This window comes from Canis aureus, chromosome 5 (assembly GCF_053574225.1).
Source record: "Canis aureus isolate CA01 chromosome 5, VMU_Caureus_v.1.0, whole genome shotgun sequence".
Lineage (NCBI taxonomy): Eukaryota > Metazoa > Chordata > Mammalia > Carnivora > Canidae > Canis > Canis aureus.
Genome location: NC_135615.1, coordinates 10,013,866 through 10,025,873, shown reverse-complemented (window position 1 = coordinate 10,025,873; position 12,008 = coordinate 10,013,866). Strand labels below are relative to the sequence as shown.

Below are 12,008 nucleotides of genomic sequence, written 5' to 3'. Positions count from 1 at the left end.
AAACCAGGCCCTTTAAGGCTCATAATATCCTTACATTTTTGTATAACCTGTTTTGCCCTCCTTTGGTTCAATTTTCATGAAAATTTGTTATTGGTAAAACAGAATTGAGTAAGGCAGAGGCAGCCAGGCTTTAACCACCAAGAACTCTTCCTATTACCTCCCATCATAGAAAAAAGAAATGATCATTTTAAAAAAAGATTTTATTTATTTATTCATGACACACACAAAGAGAGAGAGAGAGAAAGAGAGAGAGAGAGAGCGAGAAAGAGGCAGAGACACAGGTAGAGGGAGAAGTAGGCTCCATGCAAGGAGCCCGATGTGGGACTCGATCCCGGGACTCTGGGATCACGCCCTGGGCTGAAGGCAGGCACTAAACCGCTGAGCCACCCAGGGATCCCCAAGAAATGATCATTTTTTGGTTTTCTGCTTTTTAAGTTCAGAGCATCTGATCAGCAGGAGGGACAAAGTACTGCCTCATGTCGCCGATGTACTTCTTGCCTCTTGCCATGACTCACGGCATTTTAATCAGACATGGGTACTTTTATAGCATGCCCATAGATGACTCTTGTTAGACTTTATGAAATATTTATTTTATTATTTTTTTTTAATTTTTAATTTTGATTTTGTTTATTCATGAGAGAGACACACAGAGAGCGGCAGAGACATAGGCAGAGAGAGAAGCAGGCTCCATTCAGGGAGCCCGATGTGGGATTCAATCCCAGGACTCCAGGATCACACCCTGGGCTGAAGGCAGATGCTCAACCCTTGAGCCACCCAGGTGTCCCTTTATGAAATATTTAAAATAGTCTAGGGATGCCTGGCTGGCTCAGTTGGTAGAGCATGTGACTCTTGATCTTGGATTGTGAATTGGAGCCACATGTTGGGTGTCGCGTTTACTTAAAAAAGTCTCAGGACTCCTTCACTGGCATGAAGACTCTTGACAGGCCAAGGCTTGCTGTGTTGAGCAGAGCAGAATCTGGAGAGGAGGGGAGGCTGGAGCAGCTGTTGTCCATGCTCTGGGGGCTGAGGATGCTACACACTCCCCATGAAAGATGGGGACTCTCCTGGTGCTGATCCAGGGGTAGGATGAGTTTTTCAAGAGGTGGGAAGGAAACAAGAGAGGTGCTCCAGGGGACACAAAGGTTAACAATAACAACGCTGAGATAGATATATTTCTGATCTTTCCAAAAAGCTTAAAAATGATAAAAAGAAAACCCCAAGGACAGAAGTGTGCCCTTCGTACAAGCAATAGACATGTGCTTAAAGATGGGAAGGACTATTTCTTTTTTTTTTTCATTTTATTTATTTATTCATGAGAGACACAGAGAGAGGCAGAGACACAGGCAGAGGGAGAAGCAAGCTCCCTGTAGGGAGCCCAGTTCAGGACTCGATCCCAGCACCCTGGGATCAGGACCTGCACTGAAGGCAGATGCCAGACATTGTGTTAAGCACTTCGCGGTTTCCATACAATAGCTTAGTGTGGATCAAGCAGATTGCCCTCTTGCCTTGTCTCCCACTGACTCCTGGCCGAATGGGCAAATGCCACCGTGAAGGGGACTGGTGGCAGAAGTACAGCAACACTGACAAGTGTAGTAACGTCCATGGGAACACGTTTACCAAGATCAGGCACTAGGATTAGCCTTTTACATGAATCAGTTAATCTAATCTTGAAGACACTCTAATTACAGAGGTACTATTATGATCGTTCCCATTTTATAGCTGGGAAAACTGAGACTCAGTGACTTGCCCTTGGCCACAAAGTTAGAAGAGTAGTTGAGTCTCAAATCCCAAGTGTGTCTGACTTCAGAGCTCTTGCTTATAATAATTAGACTGGGTAAATGGGAAAGGGAAAAATGAAGAGCTGCCTTCACTAAAGCTTCCATGGAACACAGGAAGCAGAAAAAGGCAGTCCTAGTAGCTGTGGAGGTGGAGGCATACTCATACTTAGCATGGAGTCTCAGTTAGTCCTGTTAGGCCCTCCTTCTCCCACTCCTGGCCATCCATGACAGCCTGCCCTGAGCTGGCCCAGGGGAGAAGGAACATTGCTCAATAGTCTCGGAAACCAAGAAAGACCGCTTGCACCTCTCCAACTGTCCCTTCTTCCTCAAACCTTGGAAGTGTCTGGGAGGAATCTGGGAATCTGAGGGTAGGGCTGGAGCTCCTACCAAGTGAGTCACACCAAGTTCTGAGAAATATGAGATGGTGCCTATTGATTGGACACCTTTTTTACTTCTAAACTGGTAGTCCTGGGAATATGACTGACATTTACAGCATATAAATAGTCTGTGTGTTTGATGGATGGGTCTGGCATCTTTTATGTAGCTATTTTCTGAGTTGGAGTTTAAGCTGCTTTAATGGGAAGACTTTACCTGTTTCTTCATGCAGGATTTTGCAATGGTTGCATGAATTTCAACATCTGTTTTTTATGATGTTGTAAATATTGCTAAGAGTGAGGGATCTTCTTCACAAAGCTCTTTAATTCCAAAGGACCCTTTTCTTAACAAATCCTTGGCATATGTTTCTTAGAAATGAAGATGTTCTACAGCTATTTTTATATATTTTTAAATTTTAAAAAAGATTTTATTTATTTACTCATGAGAGACACAGAGAAAGAGGCAGAGACATAGGCAGAGGGAGAAGCAGGCTCCCGGTGGGAAGCCCGATGTGGGACTCCACCCCATGACTTTGGGATCACAACCTGAGCCGAAGGCAGATGCTCAACCACTGAGCCACCGAGGTGCCCCTCCATTGCTAGTTTTAAATCTTTGGGTTAATAAGTATGATTACAGTGTATTAGTGTTTTTGTCTCATACTGGCACATCTCAGACTTAGTAGGTTTGAACCCTATCTAGACCATTATCTGTCATTTGACTGGCCATTGAGTAGATTGCCTTACAATCTGATCTGATTGTTATAGACTACCAGAGAAACCAGAGGAAACCACAAGTTAGGTGGTTCTTAACAGGTTTCATTGTGTCACTGCTCTAGGACTTACCGTGGCTCCCCATTGCCCTTTGGGTTCCCTGAGACTTTGTCCTACACTTTTATTCCTCTCCCTCATGCATGCAGGTTCCTTCCTGTGTGTGCTGCATTTCATGCCTCAGCCCCTGTATGCTCTGGGGCCTCTACCCCATGGGGAGCCCGTGAGGAGAAATGTGCTTCACTCTCCATAGCCAGCATGCTGTGGCAACTAAATGGAGACATGCTCAATCAATTTGTAATTAACATACCATTCAATGGCCTGACGGGCATCACGTATTCTGAAAGCCAAAGACAGGATTTGGAATGACCATTTTCAAGGGTGAAAAGAAAAAGAAAAAAAGCTTTAAATAAGGACTGTTTACATTTGTCAGTATTTCTACCTGGGGGGAAAAAAATCAACCAGAACAGAAGCAGCCTCGTGAAAAACAGCCTGTTCAAAACCACTGAGATATATTAAAATACACACCAGCACAGACGTTCTGTCACTTTAAAAATGTTTTGAATCCCTGATGCCAAGCAGGATGCTGGGGGCTTCTTGCAGCCAGCACCAAGTGTTGGGAAAACATAAAAAAACAAAAAACAAAAAAAACCTCTCTCCCTGTTGGCTCAGCCAAAATAAACATTTCATTACTCCCATAATAAAGGCAACTTCTTGATTGAGTAGATGAAATCCCAGGTAGCTAGCTTCCCAGGTTGTACCGCCGTGTAGGCAATTTTCAGAGACACCTCACATTCGTGTGAAGAATAAAGTATTGAATTCAATTGGCTGGAGGGAGCTTGAAGGAGAAAGACTGCACTGAGGGTTAGTGTACTCACTATCAGGGAATGCGATGCACGATTAAACCCAAGAACTAGCGTGCAGTGCACTGGGTGCTTACTGATGATGCCCAGATGCTTAGAATTAAACTAATTGCTGAAAATGTGAGAGGACTATGTCCAGGGGACATGCTAAAAAAAAAAAAAACAACACCTCAGGCTGGTTTGTAGAATTCTTTAAAAAGAAGGAAGAAGGGAGGAAGGGAGAGAAAGGGAATGAGAGAGTAAGGGAGAAAGAGGAAAGAAGGGGGGACAGGAAAAAGGAATGACGGCGCCCCACTTCACTCGAGTAGCAATTACTCACACATTCCTCAGATTTTATCCTGTTTCATCCTCATCAGAACCTTGGGATCTTTTTTTTTTTTTTTTTTTTTTTAAGCAAACAAACAAATGAACACACAGATTGAATGACTTGCTCAGGATGATCTGGCAAACAGGTGAAGGAGTGGGGACCACAACCACCGATCCCTAATGATCAAAGCCGAGAGGGCCTAGTGTGTATTGCAGAATGAACCTACATGCCTCTGTCCTGGGGTCCCTCTGCTTTCAGGTTGCTCCTTAAGCCCCCTCTGGGGTGTTTAGAGGAGATCTTTCTGAAGGCATAGACATGGACTTAATGATGCCCAGAGATCCTTGACCACACCACGGTTTACTTATGATTCTAAAAACACATGGTGAACCTCTCTGGAAATGGTCCTCTGTGCAGGAAGTTGGGATTGAGCTCCGTTTCTTGTCCTTGACCATTTGTCATTCCCAAATTTGGGAAAGAGCATAAAAGAAAAGAAACAGATGTTTGCTGATGGTCTCTCTTCCTAGGGAGATCTCACTGCTTGACAACCAGGGGCCCTTCCCCAGGCTCTGCAGACCCCATGGGAAGCCCAGTCATAGGGAGAGAGCTCGCTCTGAATATAGGTGACTTCTTCCAGGGGTCTGTAGCAGAGGCTCCCCATCCCCCAATCTTTTGGGCTCCAAACTCAGTTGGCATCTACACCTTTCAGTCCTTTAAGGTAAGCAAAGGATGGAGGCTCTTTGAGGGTGTGGGATGGCTGGGAAGGATCTTTGAGGTGGGTTTCTCTCTCTGATACTCAGATCATCTCCTGAAGGAAACCTGCTGCCATTTTTGACTCTGCAATTATTTAATATGGTGACGAGTTGCCGTAGCAACATGATTTCTGCATCAGGTTGACATAAATTCATGCTTGCCTGGTTTGAAAAGAAAAATTGGACATTCGATCTCCATCAGAGAATATATACATAGAAACAGAGAGTAGCTACGAATCCTGACCTTACTATTATTTTTTAACTTTCATGTACAGATTCAAACATACACAGAAATAAAGACGAATCTAACTAAGCTTCACATGCCTATTGCAGCTTCAACAATGATCAACATATGGCTCATCGTGCTTCATTTCTATACTCCCTCCTTCTTAAGCCCCCACCCACTATAATATTTTTACATAAATCCCAGCTACCACATAATTTCATCCACAAATATTTCAGTGTGACACTCTGAAAGATAAGGATGCTATTTTTAACAAATGATTCTCACATGAATAATAAATAAAAGAACAAAGGAAGATTTCAGAGTATAAATTCTGCCTTTCTCCTAAACCAAATTATTTAAACTGTATCTATTCCCTTTCATTAATATCTCTACTTCAGACACTATATTTTGGCTTAAAAATATAATAGAACTATGGGGACGCCTGGGTGGCTCAGTTGGTTAAGTGGCAGACTCTTGATCTCGGCTCAGGTCATGGTCTTGGGGTCCTGGGATCGAGCTCCATGTTGGGCTCCCTGCTCAGCAGGGAGTCTGCCTCTCTGCTTCTCTCTTCCTCTGTCCCTCCCCACACAGGAGCACACATGCATTCTTATATATATAGAAAATAAATAAATAAATCTTTAAAAATATATAGGGAAAACAGAACTATGTAGCAGGTGAAATTCCAAGTATTTTACATGGCTTATTTCATTTAATCCTCACCCCAACCCTCTGAGATAGATACTAATGTCCCATTTTACAGATGAGGAAGATGAGGTTAGTAACTGGGCCAATATCAAATTCTTAGAATGCGTAAATGAGCAAATACATTGTTGGTTCCTAATCAAGTCTAATCTGACCATAGAAACGACTGTGTATTAAGTTTACAATTTGCAGCTTGTCAAGAAGTGCCTGCTTTCCTGTGCTTTACTTTTTTGTACCTACTCTTAAGACTGGACATTAAAACCTTCTTGAGCAGAAACAGATCACTATATACAGCATGCTAGGTGATGTAAGGCTTATCCTCAAGACAACCACCTATCTTTATCCCCTTAAGTATGTTTTCTATACATTCTGTGAAATCCTGAGCACTCCGCTTCAATGGAAGCTATCTGAGAGGCGGTGCCATGAGGTATCCACCATGCTGGATGATGTTGTCCAACTGCTCATTGGCTGTGTGATGGAGGGCAAGTAGCTGTTCTTTAGCTCCTGGTGTGAACTCTTGCCCCATCAAGACCTTGCCACATTGTATTGCAATTATCTCTATATTGGTCTGGTTTCCTTAGAGGCTCCTTGAGGCCAGGAGCCAATCGGCCATATGTTGGTTTGGCTGTTTGTTCTTTTTCTGTATCTGAGCATTGATAGTGGTAGATAGTAAGTCGAGTTTTTCTAGCTATTTTAATTCTCTGAGTTCTTCTTATTTTTCTTTCAAATCAAGGAAATAACAATGTATCTGGCAGTAATTAAACTTCAGAATAAATCAAAGCAGCTCCATAATTCAGAGAAAACAGAGATTTTTAAATCAAAGAGGCCACTATGTCTGCCTACATTGACATCATTCAATGTACCATTTTCTGATACCTTTATAGACCATAGTCTTTGGAGTTTATTAGGGGAAAAATCAACAACATAGGATCTGAAGTTTAACATTTAAGATTTTAATATTTAAGATTCTAAAGCTGAATTGTCATTACTAATGGTTATTTCAGATATGTGAGAGGTAGGCAAATATGCAGTACAGGAATTGAAAAGATACAATTAAAGTCAATATGAATTGAATGTTCATGTCTTTCCAAGTTATCCCAAAATACTTTCTTCATGTTTAATAATACAGGAAGAAGATCATCCAAATATTCTGAGACCATTCTGGTTGTTAATATTTGCCATATTGTTCCCACATGTATTTTCCAGATCATATGCCAGACTTTGGTTTAGAAAATATAATTACCATACACAGTTAGCTATTAACAGTATTAAACTTGTGCATGGTGTGACACTTGTCCTTCTTTACACAAGCTTGTACTTCTTTCTGTATTTTATTCCAGGTGACTACAAATACTGGAAGTGTCTCATCTGATGTCTGCTGGGATTATACTGAAAATGAATTTTTTAAGAACGCAACTGCGTAGTTAATGCAGTTCAAGCTGTTTCCTGAGAAACAGAAATAACCCTAGGCCAGCACTACGTCAAAAAAATCAGAATTATGGTCATGTGTTCTGCCCTTTCTGCCTAACATAAAAATATAGAAAACAATTTAACATTTAACATACATGTTACTCATCACCTATTTTCTGCATTTTTTTTTATCAAGGAATAGTCTATACATGGTATTTTTAATACTGAAAGGTATGTGCGTTAGCACAGCTCATCATGAAGGGATCTGAAATTCCAGTTCTGCTAACTGATGTCTCTGCTGCCATTAAGAAATTGCTTAATTTGGTGTGGGTCACTTTAACCTGTCAAAAATGGGATAATATATGAGTGCTTCCCAATGGGCAAAGGTGGTGAAGCATTACTATAGTAAATGCTTAGGAATACAGACACGTGTCTATGTAGCAATTCAGTATTCAACAAATATTTCATAAATATTTACTCCTTGCCTAAAGAATAACCAGGGATGTGATTCCAGGTTTGGGGGCCTTCACTTCCTACTCTCATACCCCTTGATTCACTCTGGAGTTCTTTCTTAATTCAAGGGAAAAATCCAGACAACTAAAGATGCATACACAAAAAAGTACGGGATCAGCAGAAGTCACAGTGATGGCCTCATGAGTGGGCAGGAGGGGAAGCTCATCTGCTCCCTGCTCACGGGTCTGTAGGATGTATTGGTGCCAAAAAGCTTGAGAACAAAATGCAACACTCTCCTTGGATCCCCTACACCCTCAGGGTGCTCTCCCGAGCTCATCCCATGCTGGAGAGGCTCTGGCTCTCAACTCAGACCAGCAGCTTTCCCACTGAGCACAACCTCCCACCAGCCTTTGGTCCCAGACCTCCTCTCGGCTGGAAGAGGAGCTGGAAGGGATGTTGGCCAAGGGTAACTTTCTGCTAAATTAAATGAGACCCCTTGTCCAAAACAGCATTTAAAATTATAGTCCCGGGATCCCTGGGTGGCGCAGCGGTTTGGCGCCTGCCTTTGGCCCAGGGCGCGATCCTGGAGACCTGGGATCGAATCCCACGTCGGGCTCCTGGTGCATGGAGCCTGCTTCTCCCTCTGCCTGTGTCTCTGCCTCTCTCTCTCTCTGTGTGTGACTATCATAAATAAATAAAAATAAAAACAAACAAAAAAAAACAAAAAAAAAATAAAATAAAATTATAGTCCCTCTTGCAGTGGAGTTTTAGTGTGCTAGTTTCAGAGCCCTCTAGAGAGTTGGGTTTAACTAAGCTCATGATGCTAGAGCAAGTCGTTGACCCAGGGCCAGTCTGATTTTCCAGTCTGCAGTGTTCACCCTGCAGTCCTCTTTCAGAAACTTTTGGAGAGCTGATGGAAAAGTCAACTAAACCACAAGTCAGAAAGTGTTGCCTTCATCAGAGAGAAAAGACACCTTTAGTTGCTGCTGCCATTAGATTTTCAGAAGAAGCATAGAGGCAGGTCTCAATTTTACCTAAGAAATGACACCTAAAACTTCTTTTAAAAATGTACTTATTTAGGGATGCCTGGGTGGCTCAGCAGTTGAGCGTCTGCCTTTAGCTCAGGGCATGATCCTGGAGTCCTAGGATCGAGTCCCACATAGGGCTCCCTGCATGGAGCCTGCTTCTCCCTCTGCCTGCGTCTCTGCCTCTCTCTGTGTGTGCCTCTCATGAATAAATAAAAAAAATCTTTTTTAAAAATTACTTATTTGATAGAGAGAGAGAGAGCAACTTATTTGGCAGAGCAGCAGGGAGAGAAGCAGGCTCCTGGATGAGCAGGGAGCCAGATGCAGGGCTGAATCCAGGACCTTGGGATCATGACCTGACCCAAAGGCAGACACTTAACCGAATGTGCCACTCAGGCATCCCTGTCACCTAAAACTTTGTATTGATTTTTCCTGAACTAAGGGCCATTCCTTCAGGTATCATTTATTTTAAATGCAGGCATAATTCTCTGGACAATAGCATATCCTAGGATGGCTTGTTGGATGAACCTGACTCTGAGGAGTGAAGTAACCCAAGAGATACCAACTTATTCTAAATAAAACTGGGCCCCAAAGTAATTGAGTTATCAGTAATAGCTACATATATTGAGACTATTGTGTTGCAGGTAGTATGCTAAAGACATTAATTACATGGACTACCTAATTGAATATTTACAACAAGTAGGAAAAGTACAATTGTGGCATACAACTGGAGGTATGTCCTTGCCCAAGGTCAAGCAGCTAGCAAGAGGGAAAGCCTGGTAGGATTAAAATTCCCCATCATCCTAATGCCCAGGCGGTGCCACACTATCTCTTGGAAGCTATGAATTATTCTTTCCCTCAACACCCACCCCAGTTAGGCCATTTGAGTCAATGGGAGTGATTTCTTTGTTCATAGGTATTGGAGCTTCATATTTGGGTTAATAGTGTGCCAAGAAGAATAAACAAAGGAATTGGCAATAGCATAAACACAATTCTTAAAACTCCTTAAGAAACTTTATGATAGTTAAACTTTTGTTTTGTTTTGTTTTTAAAAGATTTTTATTTATTCATGAGAGACACACAGAGAGAGACAGAGACATACACAGAAGGAGAAGCAGGCTCCTTGCAGGGAGCCCAATGTGGGACTTGATCCCAGCACCCCGGGATCACGACCTGAGCCAAAGGCAGACAACCTCTGAGCCACCCAGGCACCCCTGATACTTAAACATTTTAAGCTAAATGAGGGAACTAACTGTAATTCTGTACATCCTTTATTTGGGAATGGAATATGTGTTCGATTTAGTTATAAAGTGACTTTCTACAGAGTGAATGCCAGTTTCTCACTGAAAACTGTAAGTCTATTTTTACAGGAAATTACCCTAACCTACAAAGATTAAGATTTGAGGAATGATCACATATAACACCCTAGAATATCTTGTAGCAGTGTTTCATGTCTCTAAGTCAGATATTGCCTCTCCACCCCATTCTCCTACTGTTTTATGTTCTCTGTTCCTAGACAATAGGGATCTCAACCAGGAGATTGGTTGGCTTTTCAAATTCTTGTTTTCCTTTGGATTGAACATTTATTAAAACTTCTGGAACTGGGAATTGCATAAAATGACAGTGACATTGCATGTCTTTTGCTCCTCCCTTTGGGTAGATTGCTCCTCATTTGTAGGGCTACAGGGATGAGCTCCCAGTCACTGGGCATATACATGTTACTGGCCCTCCCACCTTCAGAACTTTATAACCATCTATAGACTGGACATCTCCATTTGCCTGTTTCCTGGACACCTCAAGCTCTTGTACCTGAGATCAAATAAGAATAAGACATCTTCCTCCCCAAACCTGCCCTTTCCTCAGGATTCCCTCTTGGTCAATGGCTCCACTATCCATCCAGTCCCCCAAATGGAAACCTGGGATCTTCCTTTGTGCTCTCCTCTTCCTTATTCCTCACATTCAGTTGGTAGCCAGCCTTTTACTCTCCTTCTGGAACCAAATCCCTTCTCGCCATCCATAGTCGATTCTCAGCTCTGCTCTCCTTGTTCCTCACCTGAATCAGTGCCACAGTTTTTCCTTGACACCCACATTAGTTATCTTCTCTGGGAGATGTGTCTTGCCTATCTGTACCCTTCAGTATGGGCCAGATGCCCCATCTGTTCATACAGCATCTCCTGCATCTCTATCATGACCCTTATCTTGCTAACCCTAATCATATATTAAATTTTGTATCTTGCCCAGTGCACCATATGCATCTTGAAGAGTGGGGACTGTATCTTAGTTATGAATAAGAGCCAGCTCCAAACAGTGTCTGGCACTCGCTTGCGACTGGCTAATGTCTGTTGAGTACTTGGTGGAGACTTTACAGTTGGTCCAGCCCTCAGTGTTTCTGGGGGAATCTTATCAGGATCTGTGTTATTACCCATCTTTTCCACCTGGGGCTTGGACAGGATGGCCAGGAGTTACATTTCCTTTTCATTTGTAACTCTTTTGTGATAATGCACAAGAACACAACAGCATTTAGCACAGTGTCATATCATAGGCCAGAAATAAGTGCTTCTTAAATTAAAATGGACGGGACAAAAGGGGCACACATTTAGGGATGCGCCTTTTAGGCTCTATGCAGTAACCCATCTGTTTTCTACATACTGAAAACCCAGCACATGAGCACATGATATACTACCCAGCTACACTAGCTGGTTGAAACTTAATAAAAAACTCATTTCCCCAATGCTTCTTACACGCTTCTCATTCTGAGTGTTTTGTATGTCTCCTTTAATCTTCACAATTTTATAAAGTTGGTATTACCCCCATTTTACAGTTGAAGTCACAGAGTTAAGTGACATGTTAAGGTCACCTGCAAGCCTGTGGCAGCACCAGATATGGCCCTGGCTGTCTGATTTCAGGGGTCATGTTCATTTGTCACTACTGTCTGAATCAAGGCACACACGACCCTGGCAGGCTTTACTCAGATGAGCCCTCAGCCCGTGAATGATAGCTGCTGAAACATGATGCATAAGCAGGGAGAAAACACAGTTTTGTTTCTGACATCCTTTCCAATAGTCACAGCTTATCTAAATTCAGAAAAATAATTTAAAATAGCATACATGCTAAGTCCTTTACCCATTTTGTCTTTTCTCAGCTATAAATGAACGTAGACTTCATTAGAAAGGCATTACTCCTCAAAAAACTAACATTCTTCCTCTCCGAGTTATCTTTCTGGATGATATTTGTTCATGTTATGTGGTTTGAATAGGAATTGAGATTTTTTTTTAATAGTGTGTGGAAAATATATTTAAATAATTACACAGATTTTTAAATCTTCTTTTGTTGTGGTGAAATCATCTGCTTGC

At 42.1% G+C, this 12,008-nt stretch overlaps 1 long non-coding RNA gene across 1 annotated transcript in view; it reads left to right on the top strand.

Moving 5' to 3' along the window:
* Nucleotides 1-7,327, top strand: part of LOC144313679 (uncharacterized) — a 30,994-nt gene extending 23,667 nt beyond the window's left edge. Inside the window, exon 3 of the long non-coding RNA XR_013379308.1 lies at nt 7,108-7,327. This is a non-coding gene — a long non-coding RNA (uncharacterized LOC144313679). The remainder of the gene's footprint in view (nt 1-7,107) is intronic.
* The last annotated feature ends 4,681 nt before the right edge of the window (nt 7,328-12,008 follow it).